Source organism: Sarcophilus harrisii, chromosome 2 (genome assembly GCF_902635505.1).
Source record: "Sarcophilus harrisii chromosome 2, mSarHar1.11, whole genome shotgun sequence".
NCBI lineage: Eukaryota > Metazoa > Chordata > Mammalia > Dasyuromorphia > Dasyuridae > Sarcophilus > Sarcophilus harrisii.
In genome coordinates, this window is record NC_045427.1 from 161,149,068 (window position 1) to 161,166,591 (window position 17,524).

A 17,524-nucleotide genomic window follows, 5' to 3' on the forward strand; every position below is an offset into this window, starting at 1 on the left:
CAATTTATTTGTTTTATGCACTTAGTTATTTAGTGGAATAAATGGAGGGAGGGAGGGAAGGAAAGAAAGAAGGGAGAGATGGAGGAAGGGAGGAATGAAGGAAAGGAAAAAAAAGGCAAACTATTTAGGAGACAGTATGACATGCTATATTACTTTAAAGTGCTATACTTGGACTCAGAAAAACCTAGGTTCAAATCTCACAATAAAATTTGCTACCTGTGTAGCTTGGGTGAGTCATTTCAGTTCTCTTTATCTCCATTTTATTATCTATAAAAGCTGGATAGTAATACCTGCAGTTCATTTCTAATGCATATTTGTGAAGCTCTAATAAAAGAATGCAAGTGTAGCCCCTTTTTGGCAAAGGAGTTGATTTTAAGTGTCAATTATTTTTAAATGGAAGGAGGAGCTGAAATATCATAGGAGACATAAATCTTCCAGACAAAGGAGGGCTAGATAAGATTTATCAAAATGTAGTCATTACCACCCAGATTTCTTTTATAACATCCTCTACATCGGTGGCTTCTATTTAGTGGTGGCACTTGCAGAAGTGGTGAAAGACCTTCACATTAGAAATTCTTTAATGGTGCCTTAAACAGCAAAAAATCGCCCATCAACAAAACAAATATAACTTCCCTCTATGGCATCAAATATGCCTGAAACATTATAGATTTATTTATGCAGTAATGTGAAATTGTCATAATTGTGTATACATATATTGGTCTTCATGTCGCAATTGCATCAAAACCTCTAAGTGTTTTTACTTAAGTGGAATCAACCAATCATCTGCCACAAAGGTTTAACATTTGAGTGGAAACTGACTACTAATGGATCAATTGATGCATCCACATGCCCCCATTTATGTTCCAAACCATTACACTAGAAGAGTTCCCTCATTTACCTCTGTTACCCTAAAATTGGACACCATCAGCTGTATAATCATGTGATCAAGATGCTATAAATATTTGTATTCTTCCTACATAAATATCAGGCTGCTTGTAGACCATACTCATTGGTCAATTATATTGCAAGCCATTCTGAAACTGTTATAGGCTATCATAAATATTCTGCAGATACAAACTTTATAATGTCTCTCATTGCAACATTAAGGTTATTTTCCAATTTAAATCAATCCTCCACTTAAGTTGGTGTTCTTCTGATAGATTTTCAAAATTAATTGATTGGCAACACTAGCCCATTCTTCAATAGAATATCTATGGGAATGTAGTTGATACACGAGTAGTAAAAGATAAAGAAGTCACATCTGAAGTGATTCTTTACCGAGCTGGTCTATATATAAATCATTTTTTTAAATGAAGCAATATATGCATTTGAACATTAAGTAAATTTATCATATAATGTTTTAGTCTTTAACTATTTTTTCGTAGTTGGTTAGATGACTAAAAATAAAAAATTAAGTTCCATCTCTCTGCAAAAGAGCTTATAAAAATCTCCTACTATTTCCCACTATATAGTTATATGATTGAGAATTTTTATTTTGTCCTTATTTTAAATTAAAATACATTAAAAGATTTGAGGCAGAACTATATTTAAGACTGTGTATGTCTGATGTTGAACAAACCTTTGCAAACCTTTATTCAAATAAATAAGCCCAATATAGAAATTTGGTTTGCATGTTATTATTATACTATGTTAAACAGTTTTTAACTTATAAATTATTTCATTAAAATGTTACTTCTATTAAACAAAAGGTACAAAATAAAGAAATTTAGTATGAAGTACAAAAGAAGATATTTAATATGTGAGATGTTGCTGGATTACTTCTTTTATTTTTTACAGAATGTCCTAGTTAAAATGTAACCCTCGTCCCTAAGGCCATTGGTTTAAGACTGTCTTATTGATATAGATGAAGGCCCTAACCTATGTGAAAGGCAATGCAAAGTTGGCAAAAGGCAAGAGCTTAAGTCTCAGCCAGTCCCCTTTGGGTACCCTTCAAACAAGAATCTTTTCCTTCATCAACTTGAAATGGGATTTGTTCCTTCCATTTTCTCTCTCAAACCTGGAATCTGACTCAATGCTAATCTCAAAGAAAACTCTTGCTCACAAAGTCCCAAGGGTATATTCCTGCTTGAAGCCTAGCTAAGAGTTTGATATTGAAGAACTTTGGGGGAAGGATTATAAGAATATTCATAAGTGAGGGCAGAATGAGCAGTTAACATAAAATGTTCATTTGATCTTCGTAACAATCATGTAAGGTTGGTGCTATAATTATTCCCATTTTATATTTGAGGACATTGAGACAAAAGTATAGTAACTTTTTTAGGATCACATAAGTAGTGTCTGAGATTGAATTTGAATTCAGATCTTCCTGACTTCAGTCCCAGTATTGTATTTACCACTATAACACTTAGCTCTACACCAACGTAGACACTCATATGCTACTTGACATAAAATATCTCATCTGATCCTTATAACACTTCTGTGAGAATTAAGAAGAATAAGAGGAAAGGAAGTAAAAACACTAATTATAGATTAATTCAATTTTAGTCAAAAAAAAGAGAAGAGAGATGGGGTGGTAGCTATTGGAGATGGACGTATCAGGACAGACTATTTGAAAATAGAGAAGATGTGGGAATAATCATGGAAAGATTAAAGATAAATGAATATGCTAATTTTGGAGGATATGATCTACTGAAGAAGACAGGATGGAACAGCATCACTTGTGCATGGAAAGGGGTTTGTCTTCTCAAGAAGAAGGGTTATCTCCTCATGTGAAATGGGTGAATGACAGTATCAGAAGCTACCTGATTGTTATGCATTGAGGAAGAGAGAAGAAAAGAAAGCTCTCATTGAATGGCCTTAATTTGTTCCAGTGAAATATGAAGCAAAGTTCTCAGCTAAGGGGTAGAGTACAGAGAGCAATGGTAGGTTTGAGGAGGAATGAGTTGGAAACCCAACTATGGTATGCAATAGTGAATCAATTAGAGAAATATAAAAGTGTTTTGCCTTAATGAGGGCCCAGTTTAGATTTTGTAACATTAATTCATGGTGCACCCAGTCAGCATGGTTTCATAATTATCCCTAGCTCCATTCAGAAGCTCATGAGGATATGCAAAGGCAGCAGATAGTAGGAGTAATCCAAAATTAAGGTTTATCAAAGTAAGGTCAGCAAAAATATAAGATGATAAGGGACTCACGAGAAGGAGATAATATAGACTACCAAGTAGTCAGGATAGATAAGAGAGAAAAATGTAGTCAAATCAGGGGTGATAGCCTGAGAAAGAGATAAAGGGTTATGGTAAAAACAAAAATACAGGGTTTGGGGTTTCAAGGGAGAGAGGAATAGGCTGACAACACATTATAATAAAGCAAGGAAATGCTAGAGTTCACAAACATGAAAATGGAAAAATTTGGGTGATATTGCATTTTGCAATTTCTATGTATAGCTGAGGTGGGGCTATATATAGCTAAGAAGAATATGTTATTAGAAAAGAGTTAGTTTTTTTTTTTTATATTTGAGAAAACATTTATTAAATGTTTGCTATGTGTTACTAAAGACTGGGATTATAAAGCCAAATTAGCCCTGCCATCAAACAATTAATCCTCTAATATTTCTAAGCTAGTCAGGAGAGCCACAACCAAATAGATTGTTGGAAGACCCAAAATAAACACAATCAAAGATAAGGGTGAAGAGATCACATCATCTGGTAGAAAGAGGACTGCTTGAAGTAATAAAGACCGGTTCAAAAACTATTTCTGAAAGATATTGGCTGTGATAAATAGGCTAGTCAGAGTCTCCCAGTGCCCTGGCAACTCTCAAAGGCTAGGTTACAGAAGAGAAGTTAAGATGCAACTCAACTTGAGTGAGGAGTGAGGAGGGCAGTATTTCCATACTAAATTTTCCCTTCATAATTAATTCACAAGTCTAAACAAAAACAAACAAACAAACAGCAATTCAATACCCAAGCAGATAGTCATAAGTCAAAGTGACTCCAAAGAAATTTGGATTCCAAGACTGCAACCAAGAATGCAAATAAGGATTAGAAATACTTAAATTTAAAAAATAAAAGCAAAGGAATGGTAACACCTTTAAATCTAGCAGTAGCCCAGGAATGAAAGGACCCCAACTATGCTGAAATGTCACACCAGAAATAAGTCTTTAACTTAAAAGCCCTCTCTGTCCCACTTAAAAACTTCTTAGAAAGACCTTACTAGGGCAAGACCCAATGTTGGGGCTTAGCTTACCTAAACTTGTAAATAGAATCAAAAATCAGTAGGAGATACCTAGCTGGAGTGAAGGGTATGAAACAGAAATAAGAAGAAAGCTTAGTTATCAGCATCAAAGCGCCATGACAAAGTCAAGTGAACCCATATGATACTTATGCTCCTTGTAGTTTATAATCTAAGACACATATACTATATTTTGTGTCAAAAGGCATTTTTATGTCAGACTGGGCTACTGCTAGTCAACTGGGATTTAAAGGTGTTACCATTCCTTTGCTTTTATTTTTTAAATAAATGCAGACTATGCATATAGAATAAGCACATATATAACTATATATAAATATCCATATGTGTCATCATCAGTAGATATTTATTTTCCAGGCTATGTATATAGATATGTGTATAGATATGTTACATATATGCATATCTGTATAAATATGTGTTATACATTTGTGTTTACATGATATATGTATTTGGCTATGTGTGCATATATGTTTACACAAATATTTGTAATCCTTAAGAGCAAGGTCTGTCTTTTTTGTTTGTATTCCTAGTGTGAGCCCTCAAATGCTTCATTCAATCATTCTTTTATCAATAAACAAAATAAGGAAACAGAATGCATAAAGAGAGAAAATCAAAGGCCTAAATAAGCCAAGAGCTAAACACATTGCAGAGTCAGAAGACCTATAGGTTTTAACAGTATAGAGTGAAAGAGGACCATCATCTTTTTTCCAATGTATACACTTACATCAATATCTGTTTGTGCTATATAAAGGCACTGTATATCTCCCAATTAAAACCACCTCAGTGCTACATATATATTGTTTTGTGAAACATCTATTTGTTCACATCCAGAGGATCTCATCCAGAGTGCGGCAGCTTTGAGGAGCAGTACTTAAGTCTGAAAACTGGATCACACCAAACACCTAACACAGCCCAGTGTCCCAATAATAAAGTCCAATCAATAAACCCCAATAAAGTGGGTTTATTGATAAAGATTCTGACATTAAAAACACCAATTAACACTTTCACTGAGAGTCAGTAATGTTAGAAAGAGGCAAAAGAAGAAGGAAGAAAAAAAAAAAAAAAGCTCGGGATAAGCTTTAGGACTATCCTCTTACTAGAAAATTAACTTTTTTCTCCTAAATGAAAGCATATACAAGTTTTCTCCCTCCCTGCTCTTGAAACCTGTAATCCCTGCTGGGTGCCTCCTCCTAATTCCAAGCCTCTCCCTAAAATCAGGGAGGCCTGGGCCTTTGGGATGCTCCCTGGCCTTTCCGCATGACCCACTGTGCTTACAGTTCCCCTCTCCTCCATCCTAATTTATTCCATATTAGAGGAAATGAGAGTCCCTGAAGCAAGGGAGGCAATCATCCTCGTACAAACAGTAACTCCGCACTTTCCCACTCACATCCGTTCAGTGTCCTGAGAAAGAAGGGAACAAACCAAGCTCTCTCCCTGAAGCTTCTCTCATGTTCAGTTAAATATTGAGTGGATCCCTCTACCTTTATTTAATTAAGCTTTTCCAGTTCTTGCTGAGCTCTCTCAGTGGCAGCAGGCCAAACACCAGTGGGTCTGTTTTTGGAGAGAGTACGTAGCCATAAGATCCCAGCTTTCTCAGCTTCTAGTAGTCTAAAGAAAACAACATCACGGTTTGCATAAAGATATAAGAAGAAAAAGGAAAGATGAGCTATCTCAGTATACAAATAAACATTTGTAGAATTATAGGTGTAACATGACAAACCATAAGTGGAAATTTGCTGGGATGAATTGGGGGGTCCAAAAAGTTTTTAGATGTCATAAGTATACTGACAAAGATTGGTAACTACTAACTTTTGGGATAACTAAGAGGAAGCAGTTCCTATGCACAGACCAAAGGCTGTAATTATTAATTATTAATTTAATTATTAATAACTAAATCGGTCCCTTTAAGAAACCCAAGGCACTATTTCAGAATGAAAAGAGATAATTATTTATCTCTTTAATGAAACATGTTTTTCAACACCTTAATGAAAAACAATTAAAGGGCAGAGAGTTTTCAAAAATTTTAAGTAAATTATTTTAAATTGCCTTAGCAGTATATTATTTTAAGTCTTATCATGTTTAACTACACAACCCTGGGTAAATATACACATACATAGATTTTAAATATATAATACACACTGTATATTTACATAACTCAATTTTGACTATGGCTCACTAATGAAAAAAAAAAACTGAGTAGTTGAGAATAGGTTAGTGAGAAGCATTTTATAACAATGTTAAAAGAGTATGTATCTGAACTTATTGAAATATATCTTCCTCCTCACTTCATGTTCCATGCTCTGAATCAAAATGTACACTAATTGATGTATCACTTTTGACAGATTTACCATTACACATCAATCATTTGCTATTATATGCATATAGTAGATCAGTTGCTATATACATATATCTGGGAAGAAATGTGGTCATTACCTCTCCAGGATCAGCTGAAGGCAATGCTCCAAACCTCTGGTCATCTGGCTCTCTGATTGCACCTGATTTACTTATCAAAAGTCATCACAGGTGCTAAATTAGCTCTGTTCTCTGCTCTAGGTGTCTGCCTTTAGCTTATAACCCTTGAATTCCTGCCTTTCTGGTGCTTGCAATAATAACATTCTTTGTTCCCATCTATGCTGGAAGGAGATATTATTCCTCTAACTATATGAATATCCTACTCCAAAAAACTTCATTGACTTCTTACTGCCTCTAAGATGAATTATAAACTCATCTATTTGGGTTGAGAAGCTCAGCACAGACTAACCTCAGCTTATCAATCAGCCTTATTTTCTCTCCTTCAACCTGCAGTCCAGCCACTGATCTTTCAGTTCCTCACAGATACATTTTATGTCTTAGCATTGGCCATCCAACATGTCTGTCTAGTATTTACTTCCCTTTACCTCCACCTCTTCAAGTCCCTCACTTTCTTTAAGATGAAGTTCAAGAAACTTCCATTTGAAGTTTTTCCTCATTCCCCCCAAGTGCTAGTGCCCTCCCTCCCTTCCCAAATTACCTTCTATTTGATCAGTTAGTATCAATTTGAATTAATTTACTTTATATTTAATGATATATATACATACATATATACATGTACATATATATCCACATACATTTACATTCAGATATATATATATATGTATATATGTCTGTACTTATTTGGCCCCCCAGGATGTAAGTTCCTCACTCACCAGATGAGGATTTTTTTACTTTTTTTTTTTGTGTGTGTCCAATAGCACCAGTTGATGACAAACCTATATGTCATTGAAAATCAACTCACCTGGAGCAGAAGAAATGAATTCAAATCTGGACTCAGACAGTTGACACTTACTAACTGGGTAACCCCAGGCAAATCACTTAATTCTTATTGCCTTGCCAAAAAAAATCAGTCCACTTTTAAAACATATGCCATAAGTTACTATTACAAGTAAAATACAACAAAGGGTTACTGAGGCATATATTCTTTGAGCAAGAGAATAGTTTATTAATAGGATGTGGATCTGATCATTATTATTCATCCTTCATTTTTGAACAGAACCAGTGACATTGTAATGTGATGGGTGATGTCTAAACTTGTATGTGAGTTGGATTTAAATGAGGTAGAGTTGCTCAGACATCTGTCATATTCTCTCTTCCAGACTCACTAAAGTCTAGTGGCAAGTCAAAGATGACATGGGATGCAGTGGATGACCTAAGCTTCTTCCATGTCTGACCAAGTTCCATTTCTCCATTGTTATGCTCACTAACTGCCAACCACTAGTTAAGTGAGCATACTGTGAAACAGCTGGGCACCACCTATAATAAAAAATGACTGCCCAAGTGAGCCAAAAGATCCTAAACAGGACAGTTCCCCTTTTATAGGGTTTTTTTTTTTTGAAATATAGAGCAAAGAACATAATTTATAAGTGAGGAAGGAAGATAAAATTATGGAGGTGAGGACAACAGATTGAGACAGAGGGAAACAATGTGACTGGTGGAAAACTAGGAATGAGGGGCTAGCAATAGCCACCGTTTTTCTTCTGATGACTAATAAAAGTTCAATGTTTGAGATTTCCTACAAGGTTAGAGATAGTAGGCCAGATTTCTTTGCATAGCAAACCAGAGATCCTTGCAGGATAGGATGGTAGTAAAAAAAAATCCTAGATCCATATCCCCCAAGAATAGCAGATTTCCTTGAGGCAAAAATAGAATAGTGACTAACAAGAGAACTGGATCTCAACCTAAAGCATTATATGTCAGCTGAATCCCTAAACTAAAATCAGAGATTAAAAAAAAAAATTACATAGAAGAGTTTACAGGACAAAACCAATTAATCACAAATAGTATCGATAAAAATGATACAGAATCAATTTAATACTCTAATTACCAATTTCAAAACCACACAAAAAGACAAACATGCATGTAGTTGTAGAGTTCAGAGTTGAAAGGTCCTTAGAAGTCACTTGGTCTGACCTGAATCTGAGCAAGACACTCCTCTAGTCAACAACATACCCAACAAGTGGCCACTTAATCTTGGTTTAAAGACCTCTATTGACTTGCTACTTATGGTAACCTATTAGACTTTTAAGAAAATTTCTTTCTTATATCAAATCCAAATCTGCCTCACTGGCCACTAATAGGTCCTAGGCCAAGCCTCATTTGGTTGTAGTTTGGGCCCTGTAAATTGATTGTAAATCAGATTGAATATAAATAGCAGTCATTTTTGCTTTGGCCAGCAACCCTGAGGGTCTTCCCTTATCAGATTTTCATATATGTATATACATACATACATACATATGTGTGTATGTATATTTGGATTAGGTGAAAGAAGAGATTCTTTGCCTCAATTGTTATCTAGCCTTAATTACTGAATGGATACAGCCTCAAACTGAGACCTATTGAAACCTTACCTGAAAAAGGTCAAGGTCTCCCACTGCATCCAGGGCCCTCTCCAGAATTCTTGCTCTGTATCTTGCTACTGAACCAAGATGGCTCTGGAGGGAAAAGTGAGGCAGGTGACCTTGCCCATCCCTCCCTCACTTAAATCCAATTCACTTATATGTCATGGCAGCACCTCCCTGTTATCATGGTTTCCTTTGAGAACTAAGAATTATCAACAACAGTCTTATTATAACTTATACCGATTACTCTTGGTTTTCTCCTCTAAGACCAATCAGAACTAGTCTCTTCCATGTGAGAATCCTTCACATAAATACTGAAAGCTTTATGCCCTATGTTCCCCATTAATTTTCTTTTCTTGAGACTAAAGAATCCTAGTTTCTTAAATCGAATGTTGTATGCCATAAACTTGAAGCCATTAATTTTATTTGGCTGAGGCAATTGGGGTTAAGTGACTTGCCCAGGGTCACACAGCTAGGGTGTGTTTTTAGTATCTAAAGTCATATTTGAACTCAGGTCCTCCTGACATTAGGACTAGTGCTCTATCCACTGAGCCACTTAGCTACCTCTTAAAGCCATTGATTAATCTGGTTTCTTCCTCTAGACTTTCTTCAGTTTATTAATATCCTTCATAAAATGTGGCCACCTGCCTGAGCACAATTCTTCCTATATGTTCTGGCCAGGGCAAGAGTGTATTGCAATGCAAGACTGTAAGCCTCCCTTATTTGGTGAAAGCACACCATTCCTCTCTTAACAAAGCTAAAGATAGATAGCATTAGTTTTCCTGCCTATCATGTTTTGCTGTTGACTTAGACTGAGTTTATAATCCACTAAATCTCAAGAATAATTTTTCACAATTAAAAAGATGATACTTTTGCTCTCAGGGAATTGACAATCTGATTTTAAAAAACAGAATAAGAAGTGATGAAAATTTGAGACCTGTTCCTAGGAAATAATTGAACATTGACAGAGGACAAATTGGGTACTTTACAAGGTAACTTATTTTGAAAAATGGCCCAGTTATGGAAGAGCAGCAAAAAAAAAAAGAGAGTACCCAAAGAACTCTAGTTGCTGGGCTCTCAATTTACACTAGAGATGAAATCTGATAGATTTTTTTAAAAGACACTCTAGTGCTTCTTTGAGTAGAAACAGAAAAAAAAAAAAAGAAACTTGAAAGTATACTCTTTTCTAATAAGTTGAGATAAGAGGAAGAAAGGTTGGGAGGATATGTCTGGTTGTGTTTTTTTAAATCATGAGCCTATTTCACTGTCCATTTTTATAAAACTGTCTTTATATTGTATTGCATTGCATTTATTCCCCCAAAAAATGATCTTTATTCATTCCTTGCAGTTCTTGATAGAATTCCCAGATATGTCACTAAATTCTTGAGCATACACTAATTTTACCAAAAGCTCATTCTTCCTCTTGAAATTAGTTTGCATATTTGCTGTTCTGATTGCATTTCCCACTCCCAACCCCCATCCAGCTGCACTCCTTTAAACTCCTCCATTATAACCATTTATCATGCAAAGTCCCATCAGCCCTGGTACTCATGGCTCATTGGTAGACTCTGCTCTTGGATTCCTCACTTGGGAGGACAAAGCAGAGACCTCCTCTCAAAATTTCTGTTTAAAGAGGGAGAACATCCAATTAAGCCACCTCTCCATCTGTCACCAGACTGTACTTGGGATTTTTCATCATGCTCCCTTGCCAGGTATTTTCCTTTAACTCCACTCTTTCTTTCTCAGCTTCCTATTGTGCACCTGTTTTCCCTTTAGATTATAAATTTCTCAAGGGCAGGGACTGTCTCCTTTTCCATATATGTATTTCCACTACTTAGCACAGTGCCTGGCACAAAGTAGATAATAGTTATAAATGTTTAGAAACTGATTGAAATTACTTTGTATATTTGCTTTGTTGCATACAGTAGAATGCAAACTCTTGAAGGGCTTGGACTGCTTTAAGTTTGTTTGTTTTTGTCTTTTTTTGGTTATTGTTGTTTCTCTTTCGTTCTTTATATTCCTAGCATTCAGCCCACTTCTCAACTTAATGTGTTTGTTGAATTGAATATATATAGTACACATATTTTCCTCTTTATATCTCTCTGGAGGCTTATAGGACTGCCTAGTCATGCAAATCATCACTTATAAACTGTCCTGAATTTTAGCTATTTGTGTATATGCATATTTTTATCTATTTTTACATACATGTTCTATATCCCCATCCAGATTTTGAGATCCTTGAGAAGATGAAGCATCTTTGATACTTTTTTGATCCCTTCCACAACACTTAATGCAATACTTTTTCCACTGCTGTATGTATGTACTATCTAGTCTCTGTGATTTCCTACTTCTGAGCTTTTGTCCACACTGCGACTTTGGGCAGGTCATTTAGTTCTGACCTCAGTTCCTTTATCTTTCAAATAAAGGTAATAACAATACCTACTACCTGGAATTATTCTAAGGATAAACTAAAAGAATATAGTTTTTTATATATATACATACATATATATGTATGTATATATATATAAAATATATGCATGTATACACATACACTCATACATACATATATATATATTCAACTACTATTATATTATTGAGTTTTTCTTATCCCTTCTGGTCCACACTGATTCTTTAATTCTGAGAAACTGCTATGAAACTTGATGTCTGTGCTATGTAATCAATTATTTAATTATAGAATCATAGAACAATGAAAAGTTGTATTACTATAGTGCTTAATAGTTTTCAAAGTCCTCTCAGAGCTAGGTCAATCAATCACATAGTCACTAAGACAAGTCTTCTGACCCCAAGCAGGACTGATTTCATAAATGTTTAATAACAGGAAGGAAGGAAGGAAGGAAGGAAGGAAGGAAGGAAGGAAGGAAGGAAGGAAGGAAGGAAGGAAGGAAGGAAGGAAGGAAGGAAGGAAGGAAGGAAGGAAGGAAGGAAGGAGGGAGAGAAAGAAAAAATTAAATCTGCATTTTTAACATTTTCTTCAATACCTGCCTATCAACAGAAGGCAATCGAATCAACAAAACAATAAATCAAGCCCTAGTTTCTAGCTTTGGGCAATTTCTAAAGTAAAAATGCTCAAAATGGCAATTTAACAATCAGCTTTCCTATGGCTCCAGCCCACCCCTGTATGTGCTTACTATTATAATAGCAATATCCTCCTCAGTTTTTTTTTTCCCTTTACTTTCTAGTTGTTCTGTATTTCATTTGGGAATGAAAGAATGAAAAATAAATGGTTATTCCTCAGAGTTAAAGCTGGAAAAGAATTGGGATCTGGGGATAAAGGGGTAAGATAAGCTTCATGGCATGACATGTTATACTTTTGTCTTCCCAAAGAATCTATAACCTCTTTATGATAAGGAATGTATATTAGACTTTTTCTATATCCCACCCACACAGTACCAGCATATGATAGATATGTAATAAATACACTTTGAATTGAATTAGACCTTCTCACATTTCTACCAGACCAAGAGAGAAAACCAAAGTCTAAACCTCAGATCTTTCTTTCTTAAACTTTGGAGGATTATAAAAATGTGAGTTTTTACTAATTCCCTTGTATCTGCCCTATGAAGAAAGTAGGATGTGTCATATTACTCTCATTTTACAGATAAGGAAGCAGTGTCAGAAAAAGAAAGCAATCTACCTATAGGCATGAAGCTAGTAAGTATTAGAGCCAAGATGCAGACCCAGGTCTGTCTTAATTCCAAATGCAACACTTATTCTATTACACCCCTTAGTGGTCCTCCTAGGTACCAGATGGTATGTTGCCAGGGTAACACTTGGAGAAAAGAAGGCCTGGGATAGGCAAGGGGTATGTAGAGGTATTTCAGATTCTACAATTTCCAACAAATTACAGGTGGTAAGAAACCAGCCCATAGTTACCAGTAAATATTTAAGTATAACAACTTTTCCAAATGACTAAGAAAATTCAAAGAAATAAAAAAGATAGAGAAATGCAATAATGCAGATGGCATGAGATAAACATGGCTCTTTTTTATTATTTTGCTTTTTGCTCAACAGATTTCTTTCTTGGTTTTGAGATTCACTTCAGTGGTCATTAGTTCCAAGCCAAGACAAGGATGTGTTCAGGGAAGTCAGAGAGGTCAATCTCAATTTCATTCTGCTGCTTTCTCCATTCCAACTGGCAACTCCCTAATTAAGAAAGAATTCAGAGTCAAGGAGTGAATGGCTGGCTGTGGGATGGTGGGGACCATTGTGTACTGAAATTTTATTGGGGAAAATGAATGAGGCCTTCCAGTCCTCTTCAAAAAATTACAAACTGACAGGAGAAATCCCCAGGCTACAGGGGTGGGGTGAGCAGAGAGGAGCCAAGGACTAAACATGAGTGGGCACTGCTTTAGAAATTGCTTCTCACTTACCAAAGACAGGCAACCACAGCTTTTGTTCCATGTGCTCATCATCAGAGGCCTGAGTAAGAAATTGGTCCAAAATACAAGAGATCATTTCCTCCTAATCAGAAATATCAGTGCTCTCTCCCTTTCCCTTTCCTCCCTCTTCCTCTTCCTCTTTCTCTCTCCTTTTATTCCTTCTCCCTCTCCCTCTCTTTCCTTTTCTTTCTTTTCTCTCTCTTGTCTCACTCTCTTTCTCTTTGCATGTGTCCCTCTCTCTTTCCCCAATTCCCATCTGTCTGTCTCTGTCTACCTATTTGTCTCTCTCACGCTTCTGAATAAAATGAGAATCAAAAAGCAAGTTTATGCAACAGTAAAATCTGACCTCAAGTTCTCTTTCAATTCTAATGGCATGCAATACATGCATAGCTCAAATGGGCTAGAAACCAAGAAATCCTCTAAGCAGCAACAGGAATGCTTTATCCCCAAACATCTACTTTAGCCCCAGAACATGCTTTTGCATTTCAGCTCAGACTCTCCACCCAGTAAACCAATCTGTATTCTTTCTGGGTGGCTCAAAGAATAGTACATTACTGTGGAAACTCCCATTTATTTCATTTACTGCCATTTATAATATTTTCCACTATTTGTAGATAATGAATTCATCCAGTTTTTTGCCAAGATTATGCAGCCCATGGCAGGAGCCAAAATGCACCAGAATCCTTCTAAAATGTGTTACCCTTCATTTTCCATGAGTACTTTAGTAGTTTCTTTGGAACTGTCCCAAAATCAATTGTATTAACAATGCTGAGCAATAAACTCAACTGTCACACTTGTTCCTTTTGAAGAACAGGGGGATGGGGGTGGTGCAGAACTCTGGTCACCTTTCATGTGCCGGTGTTTAAAGTTGCAGATTAATCAGAACCATGCCCTGAGAAAGAGTCACCTGTGGTGAGTGGACCAGTGCTCTCTCTATACTGTTCTAATAGCATTCTTCTCAGAAAACATAGGCAGTTACCAATTTATCTGATTTTCAATTGACAGTGCTGTGACCATGACTTTTATCAAACAAGCTACATTCTAATAAATGCCCAGCTTGGAGACCTACAGCATTTAAATGGTGGAGTAAAAGGGCTCTATCGGGGATACAAGGTAAGGCAAAAAGTCAGATTTCTTTTCTTATGGGTATTTTTCTTTAAGAGAAAACTTGCATCTTCCTCAGATCAGAAAGAGCTAGACCCATGTGGCATATAATCTAGAAAGCTAGATGTCTAAAGACTCTCACCTGGAAAGAGTTTGCTTTCTACTAAACAACATCCTCCTTGCAAGTCATGATGGACAAAATCACACCACCACCACTCTAGTTTTTATACCCTTTGGTCCGCCAAAAAAAATGGAGCAATAAATATGCCAACAGCTCATTCTTCTCTCTCATGAGCTGTCACTGTTTGCTTTGGCAGCTTTTACTGCCATAGGGTCTGGAGAGAAAGGGGACATTCTGGACCAGGAACAAAAAGTGGCAGCCAACTAACATTCAGCACCAGATTCCCACTGATAAATACAAATGCATCAGGACCTTGGGTACTATGATTATCTATCCACTACCAGTCATACTATCAAGTCTCAAAGAGATAGAGAGCTGAACTCAATAGAGGACGAAATGGTCAAGGACAAGGGAAGAATGAGCAAGGACAAGGGAAATGAAGGTCTTATCACTCTCAAAAAAAAAGTATCCTTATGAACAATCCCATATATTGAGGGGAAATAGTTGCAGAGCTTTGGTTCATTAATGATCTCTCCTAGAGTTTCTGGAAGAATCTTCATCAATTGATCCACATGCCCCTCACTAAAAAAAGCCAATTTTCCTATGTTATTTCCTTATTTACAGCCTCTCTTTTCAGTGACCATTCTCTTCTTCCTTTTACAGTATAACCAGTTGATTTTCATTCCATCTACCATAGGTATGCCTCCAAGTGACCAGGCTCAATGTGTTAGATGGAAACTAGAACAGCTTTGAATTGGAGACCCAAGAAGCTCACATGAGACCAGGAACACAGTAGTGATTAGATACAAAACAGACAGTTTATCTGTGACTTAAAAGACAATCACAAAGGTCTAAAGATCCAGGAAATAAAGATATCAGTGGAATTTTCACCATGACCTGTGTGCTCCATACTATTTTTCTTTCATCCAATTATGTGCCTAGGAAATGTCAACCTATAACCTTGATTAAGAAGACAGAAAGACTTGAGAAATGTCTTCCTATATTCTAACTTACTAGAGAGGATCAGATCTTGTTAAACAAGATGGAAAGAAGAATCCAGGAAGAATAGCAGGGAAAAAAATTCAAAAGCCAAACCCAAAATCAAGAAATTAGTCTATGGAAAAATGTAATAGGGAAGGACAGAGCAACTCTGTACTAGAGGACTGTACAAAAGCATATTTTTTTTCATAGAAAGAAAATTTAAATGTTCTAAGAAGAATAATTCTATCCTCTGCAGAACAATGAGACTTCAAAGGTACTACTATACAGTCCCATGGAAACTGACTGCAAGGATCCCCTGTTTTGACATAGGCACATCTGAGAAAATATAAAAGTATTAAACAAGTATTTTCAAGGATGAAGCTGTTACTGACCTTGTAACAGAGCCATTAATTCCAACCATCTGGCATATTCTGTGCCTCCTGCAGTTTAAAGCTCAATCCATTGCATTAGACCATTCCCAAGGGCACACACAACACAGGGAAAGGAAGACAAACAGGAAAAGCCATGTAGGTAACTAGACTCCCCACTTGAGTTTGCCAAGATTCACCAAGACAAAGTCTTGTCTGGTTTTATTGTTGTCTCTTCATTCAACATACTTACCTCTATCATCATGGAATAAGGGCAAATTTATTTAATGAACCCCAAATCCTGGAATATAGCTGTCTTAAAAAACAAAAACAAACAAGCACACACAAAAAAACTAATCAACTACTCATAACCTTCCTCAAAGCAGTAGAAAGGTTCATGCTCTCATTATAGCTATTAGCAACAGCTGCTATCTTTATGCTCTCACAGCTCAATTATCCTACCTCTGTGACTGTGGTAAGATACCAACTAGTTTAAAAATCCTGTTAGCCCAAAAGAAAATTATGCTCAAGGGTGGATGATGAGTACATATTGAAGAATATAAAGGTAAACAGGATTCAGTCCTGATGTGGCTTTCTAATAGAGGTAAAACTCCTTTGCCAAGCACTCAAAGTCTCTCACAAATTGACACCACATGATCTTTTCAATATTATCTCATGTCAATCCAATCCATGCTTTCAATATTCTAATCATCCAGATTATTCAGCCCCTTATGCCTCCAAGTCTTTGATAATGTTCCTAAAACTATAATAATCCTTCTCCTCTCCCCTATTAACCTGTTGAATGTTCTCTTATCCTTTAAAGAAAACTAGACTTAAATATTATATCTCCTTAAAGATTTATCTTATTCCATAAGTTGATCAAACTCTCCCTCAGACTTGACATCCTACTTATTCTGTACTTCTAGAATCATATTGATTGTGTTTGTATCTTATCTGCCCCCAAAAATATGTTTCATTAAAGTAAAAATTACATTTAATATAAACTTTGTATTAACCCAGAACAGGGCTGTATACAGGATTGAAGCTTTATAAATGTGTCGAATGGATGAATGACTGTTTGGAAAGTCTTTCTGAAGAGTCTATTTAAGATATGATAGAAAGTCGGCTATGACTCAAACCCATTAAACATTATCAACAAATGCTCATTTAAGACACATTAAATGTATGTCTAGGGACTTTGAAGTTCTAAATTAGAAACTGGACTTGAGGCCATTGATTTTTAATGGATCTTCCTATTAAAGGCCATGGCATGAAAGGAAAGGAAGGAGAAGCGAGTTGTAGGAAAAGAAGAGATAGCTAAATAGAGTGTTGAAAAAAGACTTGGATTTTCTAGGTTATGACTTTCTTTTTTTTAATTTATTTTCTATTGATATCTTTTGTCTTTCTATCACTATTTTTCAACAAAGATTGGAAAAGAGATGGCAGAGGAGAAAGGGAATGATGAAACTA

The 17,524-nt window shown here is 35.9% G+C and overlaps 1 long non-coding RNA gene across 1 annotated transcript; it reads left to right on the forward strand.

The window, feature by feature from the left end:
• Positions 1-10,623: 10,623 nt before the first annotated feature.
• Positions 10,624-15,623, forward strand: LOC116421103. Its single transcript, XR_004231421.1, has 3 exons — positions 10,624-10,792; positions 14,486-14,593; positions 15,403-15,623. It is a non-coding gene; the product is annotated as an uncharacterized LOC116421103 (long non-coding RNA).
• Positions 15,624-17,524: the final 1,901 nt, after the last annotated feature.